Here is a 16,383-nt window from a genome sequence, read left to right on the forward strand (position 1 = left end):
CCTGCACCCAAAGGAAGACCTTTCTCTCTGTCTCTCTCTCTCACTGTCCACTCTGCCTGTCAAAAAAAAAAAAAAAAAAAACGGAAAAAAGAAAGAAAGCCTTTCCAAGTAACGCTATGAATCTGATCTTGATGATACATATGCATATAGACATACATATAATAATATATACATATGTACATATAATCACATATGTATGTGTGTATATACATAAACAAATATATATAAAGAGAAAGGAGATTGAGATTGGAGAAGGCTGATATAATAGCCATTATTAGTTATTGTTTTACACGTGCTATTTCATTTAACCCTCTCAACAGAGGGTACAATCTAGGAAAGGATGGCATCCTTCAAGTTCTTACAATATTTGAGCAATACAAATGAGATCCAAGCGCAGGGAGCGTGGCTTCAGAACCTGGTTCTGTAACAATCTGCTCTCCCATTTTCAAAAGTTTCATTTTGAAAAGCATTTATATCAGTGGGTATGACACTGATCTTGGGCAAATGTTGACTCAATTATCATACAATGTGTAGGTTTTTGGAAAATCAATGTATATGGTTGACTGAGCTGCTATTGAAAGGTCTACGTTGCCTGACTGAAATACATCCAACTGATGGACACACAACTGAATATAAAAACAAAACAAAACAAAACAAAACAAAAATCAATCTATATTCCATAGTAAATAAAGCATCCTCCAATACTAACCAAGTGCAGTATCCATTAATTTTCCAATTAGCTAAAGGTGAAACAGTAGTTATGACACTGGCACACAAAGCATTAACAACAAAATCCCTCTTGCAACATGACTGTCTTTGAAAGTGATCATTATAGTTGAGCAGAAAATCATAGTAATTTTAGGAATGCTAACTGAAAATATGATATAATTCCCAACAAACCAATTTGGAAAGTTTAAGCTCATTCCAGACAACAGAAGTGCCTTAGGTTACTTTACAGAACATTGGGGCTTACAGCTTGAGTGGTGAGGTTTTATTTTTTAAGCAGAGAATGCAGTTGTAATGTAGAAACTAAGGGAGGGAGAATATATAAACTTTGCACCAAATTTTGAACTTCAAAAAATTTTGCCAGTGAAAATTGGCTAAGAATAATTACCGACCAAGGCAAACAAAGGAAATCTGTAGAAACAGCAAGGATTTTGAATAGAAAGAAAAAAAAATAACAAATGCACTCATGTGTAATAAAAATCTCTGACTAGCATTAAATGCAAAAGTTGTGTCTAAATTTATAGGTAGGGCTTGCTGAGAGGCAAAACAGAAAATTGCTCTAGAGGTCATTTCTACAATGCGGGGCAAAGATTTGAAAATACAAAGGAGAAAAAAGCACCTGGAGCTGAGTTCATATTCAAAATTAGAGTTCACACAACATAACAAACTATCTTTTCTACCAGGTGCTCACAGGGGAAGGTCAACAGAGGTAAAAACAGATGATTAGGATCACAGTAACAATAGCACATTTAAAATGTTATATAATGCTTAAAATATCCAAACAGAAAAGAAGGAATAACAACATTCTATAAAGTAAACAATATAGTTATTAAAAAGTTAAAACTTAATGAGACTGTTGGTTTTAAGTCACTGATGTAAATGCTGGAAAGAACATTGCTCCAATCCTCTCAATAAAAAAAAATGCACACTCCAAATCCATGAATTTTCTGAAAGCAGTCAGAGGACATAACAGGGCAATCAGCTAACCTAATGTCTTGTGGGAGGATAGGGTTCCTTGCTCACATTGAAGACCATAAAGATAATTTGTGTGATTCACATACCAGCATGGATGGAGGTTGTACCCATTGTGAGCTAACTCCAGTCATTTATCACCTTGGAAGAGAGGAGGTGAGGTTGCGATTATACCAGCAGGTATGATCATACCTTCTCGACAGCTGAGAATAGAGGAGATCTACCACACCTAACTTGGTGTCACCCTGGATTCTCACCCCGCCCTGGAGCATGGACCAGAGTTCCCTGGTAATACCTAGTACATTACTCTTGGTATTCACTGAAGGAACAGACATTCCACTAAGGATGTGCTACACACAGAAACACAGAAAGATAATCATCATTATAAAAGAATGTGAAGGCAAAAAATCTAGTAAAGGTACAAAGGAAATTCAAAGCAAACAATGGGAATATTTGTGGAAAATGTCTAGGCCAAGTTGTTATTTATTAATAACCTTGAATGTAAGTACCTTAAATTCTCCAATTAAAAGATAGAGGCTGGCTGAATGGATTAAAAAACAAGACCCACTTATTTTCTGCTTATAAGGAACACATCTCATCAACAAAGATACATGCAAATTGAAAGTGAAAGGATGGAAAAAGATACTCACATATAGGCACTGGTTTGGATCCTGGCTGCTCTACTTCTGATCCAGCTCCCTGCTCATGTGCCTAGGAAAGCAGAGGAAGATGGCCTGAGTACTTGGGCCCCTGCAAACATATGTGAGACCCAGATGAAGCACCTGCTGCCTGCCCAAACCCTGATGGTTACAGCCATTTACAGAGTGAACCAGTGGATGGGAAATTAATCAATCTCTCTCTCTCTCTCTCTATTTTTCTCTCTCCCTCTCTCCCTTTCCTTCTGTAACTCTGTCAAATTAATTAATTAGGGGCTAGCGCCATGGCTCACTTGGTTAATCCTCCGCCTGAGGTGCAGGCATCCCATATGGGTGTTGGGTTCTAGTCCCGGCTGCTCCTCTTCCAGTCCAGCTCTCTGCTGTGGCCCAGGAAGGCAGTGGAAGATGGCCCAAGTGCTTGGGCCCTGCACCTGCATGGGAGACCAGGAGGAAGCACGTGGCTCCTGGCTTTGGATCGGCATAGTGCACTGGCCGTAGTGGCCATTTGGAGGGTGAACCAATGGAAGGAGGACCTTTCACTCTGTCTCTCTCTCTCACTGTCTAACTCTGCATGTCAAATTAAAAAAAAATTAATTAATTAAAAATATTGCCTCACTAAACTCAGAGAAAGGATTTGATAAAATATAACATCCTTTCATGATAAAAACTTTAAGAAAATTGGGTGGAGAAGGAACATTCCTTAACAAAATCAAGGCAATATATGACAATCCCACAGCCATCATATTGATTGGGGTAAAGTGGAAGCATTTCCGCTAAGATCTAGAACCAAACAAGGATGCTCACTTTCATTATTGCTATTCAAAATACTTCTGGAACTTTTAGTCAGAGCCATTAGGAAGAAAAAGAAATCAAAGGGATACAAATTAGAAAGGAGGAATCAAATTATACCTGTTTGCAGATGACATGATTATATATATAGGAGAACCAAAAGAATCCAATAAGAGACTATTGGAACTCATAAGACAGTTTGGTAAAATGGCAGGATATGAAATTAACACAAAAAATCAACAGCCTTTGTATACACAAATAATGACATGACTGAGAAAGAACTTGTAAGATCAATCCCATCACAATAGCTACAAAATTTAGATTTATTGTAATAAATTTAATCAAGGAGGTGAAAGATCTCAACCATGAAAAGTACAAAACATTGATGAAAGAAATAGAAGGAGGCACAAAAAGTGGAAAAATCTTCCAAATTCATGGTTTGGAATAATTAATACCATCAAAATGGCCATACAACAAAAGAAATTTACAAATTAGTGTGATCCCCATAAAAACACCAACAACATTCTTCCCAGATATGGAAAAAATGACCTTAAAATTCATATGGAAATACAAGAGATCCAGAATACCTAAAGCAACCTTAAACAACAAAAGCAAAGCCAGAGACCAGACATACCAGATTTCAAGACATACTACAGGGCAGTTATATATATATATATATATATATATATATATATATATATATATATATATAAAAGCCTGGTACTGGTACAAAAGCAGACAAGTAGACCGATGGAACAGAACAGAATCTCCAGAAACCAATTCATATATCTACAATCAAATAATTTTTGACAAAGGAGCTAAAACCAATCCCTGGAGAAAGGACAGTCTCTTCAACATCTGGCACTGGGAAAATTGTAACTCTGCATGTAGAATTATGAAACAGGACCCCTACCTTACATCTGATACAAAAATCAACTCTAAATGGACCAAGAATCTAAATCTATAACCAGATACCATCAAATTACTAGAGGAGAACACTAGGGAAACTTTGGAAGACATTGGCATAGGCAAACACTTGGAAGAGACCCCAGAAGCACAGGCAATCAATGCCAAAGTAGACAAATGGGATTACATCAAGCTGAGAAGCTGCTGCACTGCAAAGGAAATACGCACCCAAGTGAAGAGGCAACCGACAGAATAAAATACTGCAAGCATGAGATTAATAAACGATTAATAGCCACAGAAATAAAGAGCTCAAGAAACTCATGACAAGAGCCTAGGGTGATTACTGATGCCATAAACAAGAGTGTCAATTTGTTAAGTCAACAACAGGAGTCACTGTGCACTTACTCCTCATGTAGGATCTCTGTCCTTAAGGTGCTGTACATTGAGATTTAATGCTATAACTAGTACTCAAACAGTATTTTTCACTTTATGTTTCTATGTGGGTGCAAACTGTTGAAATCTTTACTCAATATATGCTAAACTGATCTTCTGTATATAAAGAGAATTGAAAATGAATCTTGATGTGAATGGAAGGGGGGAGGGAGAGGGAAAGGGGAGGGTTGCAGGTGGGAGGGAAGTTATTGGGGGGGGGAGCCATTGTAATCCATAAGCTGTACTTTGGAAATTTATATTCATTAAATAAAAGTTAAAACAAAAAGAAACTCAACAACTACAAAACAAATAATTCAATTAAGAAACAGGCAAAGGACTTGACAGGCATTTTCAGAAGAGGAAATTCAAATTGCCAACAGACACTTGAAAAAATGCTCAGGATCATTAGCCATCAGGGAAATGCGAATAGAAACCACAGTGAGGTTTCACCTCACCCCAGTTAGAATAGTATTATCAAAAAGCAATAAATGCTGGCAAGGATGTGAGGTACAAGGTACCCTGATCCACTGTTGATGGGAATGTAAACAAGTGTAGTCATTGTGGAAGACAGCATGGAGATTCCTTGGAAATCTAAATACATCTACCATTTGACCCAACCATCCCACTCAGAGGAATTTACCCAAAGGTAAATACAAAGTAGTTATCTAACACCATGTTTATTGCAGCTCAATTCACAATAGCTAAGATACGGAATCAACCCAGATGTCTATCAACCGATGACTGCATAAAGAAAATATGGTGTATGTACATTATATACATTATTTTACTCAGCCATAAAAATGATGACATCCTCCTGTCTTTGCAACAAAATGCATGCATCTGTGAACCATATACTTAATAAAATAAGCCAATCCCAAAAAGACAAATACTACATGTCCTCCATGATCTGTGGAAACTAACAGAATACAAAATAGGTAATGTATATGAGTGAAATGAACATTTTCTGATTTGATGATTGTTTACAGCCCTTGTCTCTATTGTTGAGGACCAGTGTTTGTTTCTTCTATCTGTTGAAGTCTATACTTAGTGTAGGGTTAATCTTACGACTATAAAATTAACTGAATGCAGGTCATTGTAAAAATTAAAGGAATGGAAGGAGGAAGGAAAGTGGGAGCATAGGCAGGAGGTAGGGCGGGGTGGGGAGTACCACTATGCTCCTAAATCTGTATATATTAAATATGTGAAATCTGTTCAGCTTAAAAAGTAATTTTAAAACGTTTTAAAAATAGACATACATAATGTTATAATGGTTAATTTGTCAAGAAGACAAGAAATCCAAAAATCTGTGCCACTATCAACAAAGCTTCAAAACATTGAAATATCCAATATTCAAAATATTGAGAGGACAAAAAGAGGACATAACTCCTTTTTGTATTTGAAAATTGAAACAGTCCCTTTAGTGTAAAAGTTAGAATAAATGAACTGAAAATTAGTAAGGCTGCAAAACATCTGAAGAGCACAATCAACTAACATGATAAATTTGCCTTTATAAAAGAGTCCACCCAATAACAATAGATTAGACATTTTTTTCAAATGCAGATGGAACAACTACCAAACTACACCAAATTCTATGTAGTCTACCTTGGCCATGAACAAATCTTAACAAGTTTAAAGGAACAGAAATCATATATGAGATGTATTCTTGAATCATAGGAAATTTAAATAAGAAATCAAAAACAGAAAGACATCTGGAAATACTACACATATTTGGAAATTAAAAAGTATACTACAAAATAAAATGGGAACAAGGGATAAATTTCAATGGGTACCAAAAATATTTTTACTAAATGAAAATGAAACACATCAAGAATTGTGAAATATAAAATAGAACTTGAAAGAAATGTCACATGAAAATTTATGTTTAAAAAGATGGTGAAAAGAAATCTCAAAAGACTAATTCAAACTTGTACCTTAGGCAACTGTGAAGCGCAGAACTTGCACACAGTACAGAGAGATGACAAAGATAAATGAGGAATGTAATGCAATAGAAACTACAGATCAATGAAACGAACAGCTTGGTCTTCAATATATTTGATGAAATTCTAGAACATACTTGTGAAATTTATAAAAATAAAGACAAATGTACCAACACCAGGAATGAAAAAGAAAAATCACTAAGGATCACAAATATTATAAAGAATAAAAAAAGAATACTTTGAAAAAGTTTTGCCCTTAATTTGAAAACTTAGATGACATGACCAATTTCAGAAAAGACACAAACTATTTACAGAAACTCATTCAAGAAGAAATATATATGAGTGGTCCTATGTTTACTGAAGATATTTAATTTTCAATGAAAAATTTATTTTGACAAAAATTCCAAAGACTGAGTGGGTCAGTGGTAAACTTTACCAAGCATTCAAGTGAAAAACAGGGGCCAGCACAGTGGTACAGTGGGTTAAGACACAACTTGCGATGCTGGCGCTACTTATGAACACCAGTTCAATCTCTGGCTGTTCCATTTCCAGTCCAGCTCCCTGCTAATGCGCCTGGAAAGGCAAGAGAAAATTCCTCAAGTACTTGGGTTCCTGTCACCTATGTGGAAAACCTGGAAGGAGTTCCTGGCTCCTGGCTTCAGCTTGGCCCAGCTCTGGCCCTGTCCTGGCCTTTACAGCCATTTGGGGAGTGAGCCAGGAGATAGAAGATCTCTCTTCTCCTCCTGTCTCTCTAATTCTGCCTTTTAAATAATTCAATAAATCTTGTAAAAAGAGAAATAAAAACAAGAAAATTTAAAAAGCTTTGCAAATTCGATGAGGTAACCACCATTATAATAGCAAAACTAAACAAACCAAGAAAACTACAGCATTAAAATATAGTTCATGAACACAGATGCACGAATCTTCACAAAATATTTTAGCAAATGAATCAGTTCTAGTCCCGGCTGCTCCTCTTCCAATCTGGCTCTGTACTATGGCCTGGGAAAGCAGTAGAAGATGGCTCAAGTCCTTGGGCCCCTGCATCTGTGTGGGAGACCCAGAAGAAGCTCCTGACTCCTGGCTTTGGATCAGCACAGCTCCCCCTGTTGCGGCCATTGGAGAGTAAATCAACAGACAGAAGACCTTTCTCTCTCTCTCTCCCTCTCACTGTAACTCTCTCTCTCTCAAATAAATAAATTAAAAAACCTTTAAAATAAATAAATAAATAAGGAATGGTTAGCTGGCAGAGGAATTTTGGTATAATGGGTCTGTTTTCTAGCATGAATATGTTTGTGGATACATGACTTCATGCAATTCTTATAAATGCAATTCTTCATGCAAAACTTATAAACCTTTATGCCACAAAGAGTTAATTTGATTATATGCAAAATAAAAATAAAACAGCCAGCACGTGGCTAGAATGTCAAATCAATTAAAAACCACTGACATGCAAACTTAAATATATCACAAAATAATATTATCAAACTTCGAGCCTCCATTTATAGATTGAAACTTGACCTCCTCACACCTCTTATCCTCTATAAAAATCAACTCAAATGGATCAAAAATCTAAATGGCAGGATTGGAACTATGAAACTACTGAAAAGGGAGAGAACGATCCATCATGGGAAGTGAGATACACAGCAGACCCATAGAATGGCAGATGTCCTAAACAGCACTCTGGCCTCAGAATCAGCCCTTAAGGCATGCGGATCCAGCTGAAAAGCCCATGAGAGTATTTCAGGCATGGAAAGCCAAGGCACTCTGGGGGAAAAAAAAAACCTAAATGAAAGATCTCCGCAAGTGAGATCCCAGTGGAAAGAATGGGTCATCAAAGAAGGAGGTACCTTTCTCTGAAGGGAGGAGAGAACTTCCACTTTGACCATGGCCTTGTCTAAAAATGATCGGAGTCAGTGAACTCAGGGGGCTTCCATAGCCTTGGCAGCTCATGACAAGAGCCTAGGTTGATTACTGATGCCATAAACAAGAGTGTTGTTAAGTCAACAACAGGAGTCACTGTGCACTTACTCCTCATGTAGGATCTTTGTCCTTAGTGTGCTGTACATTGAGATTTAATGCTATAACTAGTACTCAAACAGTATTTTTCACTTTATGTTTCTGTGTAGGAGCAAACTGTTGAAATCTTTACTTAATGTATGCTAAACTGATCTTCTGTATATAAAGAGAATTGAAAATGAATCTTGATGTGAATGGAAGGGGAGAGGGAGTGGGAAAGGGGAGGGTTACAGGTGGGAGAGACGTTATGGGGGGGAAGCCATTGTAATCCCTAAGCTGTACTTTGGAAATTTATATTCATTAAATAAAAGTTAAAAAAAAAGAAACTACTGAAAGAAAACTTTGTGGTCATTTTAAGGTATTGGCATTAGCAACATTTTCTTTTTTTGAAAAAGGTGCACAGACAACAAAAGGAAACATGGACAAATGACATGCCGCATAAGTGGCTTCTACATGGCCAGCCATCAACGGAGTGAAGAAACAACCAAGAGAATGACAGAAAATATGTGCATACTATTCATTTGGTGAAAGATTAATATCTAGAATGTATAAGTAACTAGAATAGCTAACAACAACAAAAAACAGTCCAGGTTAGAATTACAAAGAAGATAAAGAGATATTTCTCAAATAGGAGAAATACAAATAGCCCAGAAATACATGAAAAAATGCTCAAAATTATTAGCAATCAGGGAGATGAAAATAAAATTACATAAAGAACTGGAAGAGGGGGTGGTAAGCTCCAAACACAAGGAGAATATTGAAGAAGTGGAAAAGTTGGTAGCCTGGTTTGATCAGTTTACTCAGTATATGTGTTGCAATTCTGCAGTGTATCCCATAAAAATGTATTACATGTAGGCCAAAACTTTTTAAAGATGTATTTATTTATTTGAAAGGCACAATTGAAGAGATAAAGAGGGAGGGAGATAGGGAGGAAAGAGAGAGAGGGAGAGGGGGAGGGGGAGAGGGAGGAATATCTCCATCCCTGGTTCACTTTCCAAATGACTACAATGACCGGAAGCTTCTTCCTGATCTCCCACATGGGTGCAGTAGCCCAAACGCTTGAGCCATCCACTGCTGCTTTCCCAGGCCCATTACCATAGAGCTGGATCAGAAGTGGAGCAGCCTGGAGTAGAACTGGCACCCATATAGAATGCCAGCATCACAGGTGGCAGCTTTACTCACTACACCATAACACTAGCCCCTCAAACTTTTCAAAGTAAAACATTTTTGGATGGCTTTCCATGCAGAAATAAGCAGAAAAGAAAAAAGAAACCCTACTTTTAATTACTTTGGAAAACAGTGTTTTGACTGGATGTCGCAGGGTTAAAGTCAAACAGAACTGACATGGTCTGCATGTTTGTCCCCTTCCAAACTCATAGTTAAGGTTCATTGCTGTGGGACCTTTGGGAGGTGAAAAGTGCTGCCATTAAAGAGAAAACTGGGGCCTCCTTTGGCCTCTTTGCCCGCTGCCTTCTACCATATGGGAACATCATCCCCTTTGGAGATTACAAGAAGGCCCTCACAAGATGTTAGTGCCATGATTTTGAATTTCTAAGCTGCCAGAACTTAAGAAAATACATGTCTCTTCTTTGTACTTTACACAGTAGCCGGTATTCTGTTACACAAATACACTAAGACAGAACAGTAAATAAACATTTCACTCACCATGGTGTTTGTTTCCAAATGCACATAGGTTAGGAAACTTAATTTATATACTAGGGCTGATAAGTGAATGCATTGTGACTATTAGAAGCTGGTTTCTCAACATCAGAGAAAAATTATGAATACTGTAGTGGAAAGGTAAGAATATAACTGAAGACTGTTGGATTGTGGGTGGGAGCATCATTACAAATTCGTAGTTCACATATATCAAATAATTAGAGGAACAAATATAAACTTATTTAATTCATATTTGTTTAAATTATCCTTGTTTGTTGAGAAGACCTAGAAATGGTGACCACCCTAATATCACTGAGCACACAGATCGTATAGTGTCTAAACTACTGCCTCCAGTAAAAGGAACTTGAACTCCTTAGAGAAGTGTTTAATACAGATGAAAGGATGGAAAAATGCAAGATGAGTCTGGAGTATCTTTTTTTTTTTTAACAGGCAGAGTGGACAGTGAAAGAGAGAAACAGGGAGAAAGGTCTTCCTTTACTGTTAGTTCACCCTGCAATGGCTGCTGCGGCCGGCACACTGCGGCTGGCGCATCGCCCTGATCTGAAGCCAGGAGCCACGTGCTTTTCCTGGTCTCCCATGTGGGTGCAGGGCCCAAGGACTTGGACCATCCGAGTTTGGAGTATCTTGTAGTCACAAAAACTTAGTAAAGACTCATGAAAGGATGGTGGCACAGGACACCTGAATGTGTTCCAATGGCCCATGTAGAACAACTTGAAATATGTGGTATTAGAATCCACAGAATAACAAGTGTCCAAGTGACATAAATCAATAATTAAATAAGTAAATAAATGTGTAAGAAGGAATAGTTCTTATTTATAGAAAAAAATTAAATAATAAATGCAGAAGAAGTAACTAGAAAATTTCTATAAGGACAGCACAGTAATAATGATTGATAGAAAACATTATAATTATTCAAAATATTCAATTTATTTGGCAAAAATTTTGGTAGACATTGGTTATAAGGATGTATTACTTCAAAATATCTTCCATAAGACACTTATCAATAAAATCCAAAATTAGTAATTCTGTTGCAATTAAACCTGGCATACACATCAACCAAGTTGTCAAAGGTAACATAGCCAGTTACAACAGTTATTCATTACCTGATACAATACACATAAAAGGACACATCTTTCTGTGGCCTTCTTGCCAAACATGCATAACTTCAATCTAATTTTATGAAAACATGAGACAAGATAAGGCTAAAAATGGATTTTCCCTTTGAGAACAAAATAAGGAAATGATGGAGAGTAGTAGTGACTTAGTCTCCAGAAAACTTAATCCATGCACAACCAGCTTGGTGATTCTATTTATATGGATCCCAGGGCTTGCTGGTCAGCAGTGCAGGCAGGAGAAGATGAAGACAAGCCTTCCTCTCCTCTCACTTCATAACTCACTAGGAAAATATCAAAAGTTATCTTGGCAGGTGTAGATATGAACTTCTTCTAAGTCCTTCTTAAAATTATCCTTTTTTAGCCAAGATTACTCAGATTCATTAAAAGAAAAAAAGCCCTTGCAAGACTACTGATTGTCTACAACCTTTAGACGTCTCAGAGGCAGACAGAGAAGTCACTAAACATTAGAGAAAAACTCATTTTCTTTTTGTACTGACTTCAGAAGGTGAACTGAAAGTTACTTTCAATTGAACATTTACTTTCAACATCAAGGCCCAGTGAAAGAATTTGAAACTGGATTCGGGTATATTTAATTAGAGCTAAGTTCTTTCAAGGACTTTAGATCCTTCTGGTAAAGATCTAACAAAATAGTGTTGGATTGAAGTGTTCGGATATTTTAAGCTCAGTAAATAGCCTGCTCAGTTATTAAGCCTTTCCTGATCCCTTGAATCAGAATCAATAATTCCTTCATGCATTGGCCTCATCTGAAATATAGAATTAATACAGAATTTTTATACTATATCTTGACTTCACATTTTACTTAGTATATAATCTAATTTTATCTACTATATTTTATTTACATCACTTGAGTTTAGAATGGTCTTAATTGAATAATGATAGTGCCTTTTGTATTAGGGAACAAAGAAAGTTCTATTCAATAAAATAGATGTGAGTAGTTGTTTAATTATCCCCTCTGGCTCCAGCATTGTTAACTATAGATAGATAGATAGATAGATAGATAGATAGATAGATAGACATCCATGTTTTTGCCTTTACCTATAACTATATCTAATCTATAACTGCTCATTTTCCTATATAATTATCTAGAGCTACATTAAGATTTAGATATGGATATAGATATGAATACAGACATATTTCTGCATCTGAGTTCCTTCCTAGTATGCAACTGCTGTGCCTCTATGGACATAAAATCTAACTATAGGCAATTAAAAGTTTTAGTGGTTCTGCAATAATCATGGGCCATAAATTATGCTCAGAGGGGAAAACAACAGCATTCAACCAAACATTTGCACAAAGTTAAGGTACTAGAGACCAAATTGAATTTACCACTGCTATGCAGAGAAGTTCAAAAATCAAATCAATAAATAAGATACATGTCATTAACAAATTGACAAATAAAAACCATATGATTATCTCACTAGATGCAGAGAAAGCATCTGATGAAATATAGTATCCTTTTATGATAAAAAAAAAACTTAAGAAAATGGGGTATAGAGGAAATGTACCTAAACACGATCGAGGCAGTATGTGACAAACGCACAGCCAGCATCATATTGAATGGGGGAAAACAATGGCATTTCCACTAAGATCCAGAACCAGACAAGTACTATTCAATATAGTTCTGGAAATTTTAGTCAAAGAATTAGACAAGAAAAAGAAATCAATAGGATGCAAGTGGGAAAGGAGGAAGTCAAATTATCTCTGTGTGCAGATGTTACAATCCTATACATACGGGAACCAAAGGACTCTACTAAAAGATTATTGGATTTCATGAGTGTTTGGCAAAGTTGTAGAATATAAAATCAACATATGAAAACCAGTAGCCTTTGTATACACCGTGTCATGGCTGAGCAAGAACTTAAAAGATCAGTCCCATTCACAATAGCTACAAGAATTTTAAATACCTTGGAATACTTAACTCAGGATGTGAAAGAGCTCTACAATGAAAATTACCAAGAATTAAGGGAAGAATCGAAGACATAAAAAAATTTGGAAAAATCTTCAAAGTTCATGGATTGGAAGAATTAATACAATCAAAATGTTCACATTTTACAGATTCAACACATTCCCAATCAAAATACCAAATACATTCTTCTCAGATCTGGAAAACATGACCCTAAAATTTATATGGAATCACAAGAGGCCATGAATAGCTAAAGCAGTACAATACCAAATTTCAAGACATTCTACAGGGCGGTTATAATAAAAAAAAGACTGGCACTAGCACAAGAACAGACATGTGGGCAAATGGAACAGGTTAGAGACCACAGAAATTAATCCACATATTTACAACGAACTAGTCTTTGACAAATGAGCTAAAATTGGAGAAAGGACAGTCTCTTCAATAAATAATGTTGAGAAAATTGGATCCCTGCAAGCAGAATTATGGAAAAGACCACTAGTTGATACCTTATACAAAAATCAACTCAAAATGAATCAAGGAACTAAATACAAGACCTGAAACCATCAAATTACTAGAGGAAAACATCTGGGAAACACTGCAAGGCATTGGCACAGGGATATACCTCTTAGAAAACACCCCAGAAACACGGGCAATAAAGGCAAAAACAGATGAATGGGATTGCATCAAGCTAAGAAGCTTCTTCATTGCAACAGAAACATTCAACAAAGAGACAAGTGACAGCATGGGAGAAAATATTTACAAACTATACATCTGATAAAGGATTAATATCCAAGATACATAAAGAGTTCAAGAATCTCAACAACAACACAAGCAATTGAGTTAACAAAGGGGTTAAGGATATGAACAGGCATTTTTCCTTTTTTTAACTTTTATTTAGTAAATATAAATTTCCAAATTACAGTTTATAGATTACAATGGCTCCCCTCCCCCATAATTTCCCTCCCACTCGCACCCCTCCCATCTCCCGCTCCCATTCCATTCACATCAAGATTCATTTTCAATTCTCTTTATATACAGATCGATTTAGTATATATTAAGATTTCATCAGTTTGCACCCACACAGAAACACAAAGTGTAAAATACTGTTTCAGTACTAGTTATAGCATTACTTCACACTGGACAACACATTAAGGACAGATCCCACATGAGAAGCAAGTACACAGTAACTCCTGTTGTTGACTTAACAATTTGACACTCTTGTTTATGGCGTCAGTGATAACCCTAGGCTCTTGTCATGACTTGCCAAGGCTATGGAAGCCTTTTGAGTTTGCCGTCTTCGATCTTATTCCGACAGGGTCATAGTCAAAGTGGAAGTTCTCTCCTCCCTTCAGAGAAAGGTACCTCCTTCTTTGATGGCCCCGTTCTTTCCACTGGGATCTCACTCACAGAGATCTTCATTTAGGTCTTTTTTTTTTTTCAGGGTGTCTTGGCTTTCCATGCCTGAAATAGTCTCATGGGCTCTTCAGCCAGATCTGAATGCCTTAAGGGCTGAGAAACAGTGACTTGATCAGCCCTTGTCTTGACTGTTGATGTACAATTTAATATACTTTATCCCTTTTAGTATTTTTTTTTGTTCTAGTACTATTGGTACTGTAATTAACACACAATTATTCTTAGGTGTTTAAATTTAACTGAAAAGTGATCCCTGTTAAATATAAGAGTGGGAATAAGAGAGGGAGGAGATGTACAATTTGGGGCATGCTCAATCAGACTTGCCCCAAATGGTGGAGTTAGAAACGTGCCAGGGGATTCCAATTCAATCCCATCAAGGTGGCATGTACCAATGCCATCTCACTAGTCCCAGTGATCAATTTCAGTTCACAATTGATCACACTGATAGGTCTAAGAGTCAAAGGGATCACAGAAACAAGACTAGTGTCTGCTAATACTAACTGATAGAATCAAAAAGGGAGAGAATGATCCAACATGGGAAGCAGGATACACAGCAGACTCATAGAATGGCAGATGTCCTAAATAGCACTCTGGCCTCAGAATGAACAGGCAGTTTTCAACGGATGAAATAAATGCAAATGGTCAATGACACATGAAAAGATGCTCAGGATGAATAGCTATTAGGGAAACACAAATAAAAACTACAGTAAGGTTTCTCTTCATCCTAGTTAGAATGACTATCATCCAAAAATTAGAAAATAACAAATGCCAGTGAGGATTTGGGAAAACAGATACACTAATACACTGATGGGGGGAATGTAAAGTGGTACAGCCACTGTGGAAGACAGTATGGAAATTCCCCAGAAATCTGAAAATAGATCTACCACATGACCCAGCTATTCCATTCCTGGGGATTTACTCAAAGGAAATGAAATCAGCATATGAAAGAGTTGTCTTTACTACCATGTTTATAGCAACTCAACTCAAAACATTTGAAATCAATCCAGAAGTCCTTCAACTGATGACTGGAAAAAGAAATTGTGGCATATACACACGATGGGATACTATTCATCCATAAAAAAGAATGAAATCCTGTCTTTTGCAACAAAATGGATGCAATTGGAGACCATTATGTTTAGTGAAATAAGCCAATCCCAAAATTTTCCCTTATTTGTTGTGACTAATATACAGAGTACAAAACATGTACTGTATGAGTGAAAATGATGTTTTGAGATTTGGTTGTTTTTTATTGTCCTCATCTAAACTCTTGAGGAACAGTGGTTTTTCTGCTTGATACTTGTTGAGTTCTTTATTTAGTGGAGGGTTAAACAAGTGATTACAAAGTAAACTGAAAGTGTGTCATTGTAAAAATTAAAAGAAAAGAAGGAGGAGGGGGGAAGGAAGTGGGAGGGGTAGGAATAGTAGTAAGTATCATTATGCTCTTCAAATTGCATATATGAAAATCATGAAATTTGTTCCTCTTATATAAATAAGAAATTAAAGATCAGAGGAAACATGTATTTAGTCACTCAAAAATAGTTAATTGGTTCTTTTTGGTAAAACAATAGTAAAATATTTAGTAGAATGTGAGCTCTGGAAGAAAATGATTTCCGTCTATTTTCTTTACTGTGTATTCTTAGAGACTATAATAATGCCTGGGACATAATGGAGTCTTACTGCATGTTTGTGAATTAGAGGAACATATGAACTCAATAGAAATTAATAAGAAAAAGGTCTTCTTTGTTCCTTAATAAGAGTTAATAATTATTTATTGTCCGTATTAACTATTAGACCTAAGATTTTTTCTTGATATTTCT

The 16,383-nt window shown here is 36.3% G+C and overlaps 1 long non-coding RNA gene across 1 annotated transcript in view; it reads right to left on the bottom strand.

Moving 5' to 3' along the window:
* Window positions 1-1,988: 1,988 nt before the first annotated feature.
* Window positions 1,989-16,383, bottom strand: part of LOC103351202 (LINE-1 retrotransposable element ORF2 protein) — a 354,869-nt gene continuing 340,474 nt past the window's right edge. The window contains exon 6 of the long non-coding RNA XR_011380460.1: window positions 1,989-2,409. This is a non-coding gene — a long non-coding RNA (LINE-1 retrotransposable element ORF2 protein). The remainder of the gene's footprint in view (window positions 2,410-16,383) is intronic.

Source organism: Oryctolagus cuniculus, chromosome 12, assembly GCF_964237555.1.
Source record: "Oryctolagus cuniculus chromosome 12, mOryCun1.1, whole genome shotgun sequence".
NCBI classification, from domain to species: Eukaryota; Metazoa; Chordata; class Mammalia; order Lagomorpha; family Leporidae; genus Oryctolagus; species Oryctolagus cuniculus.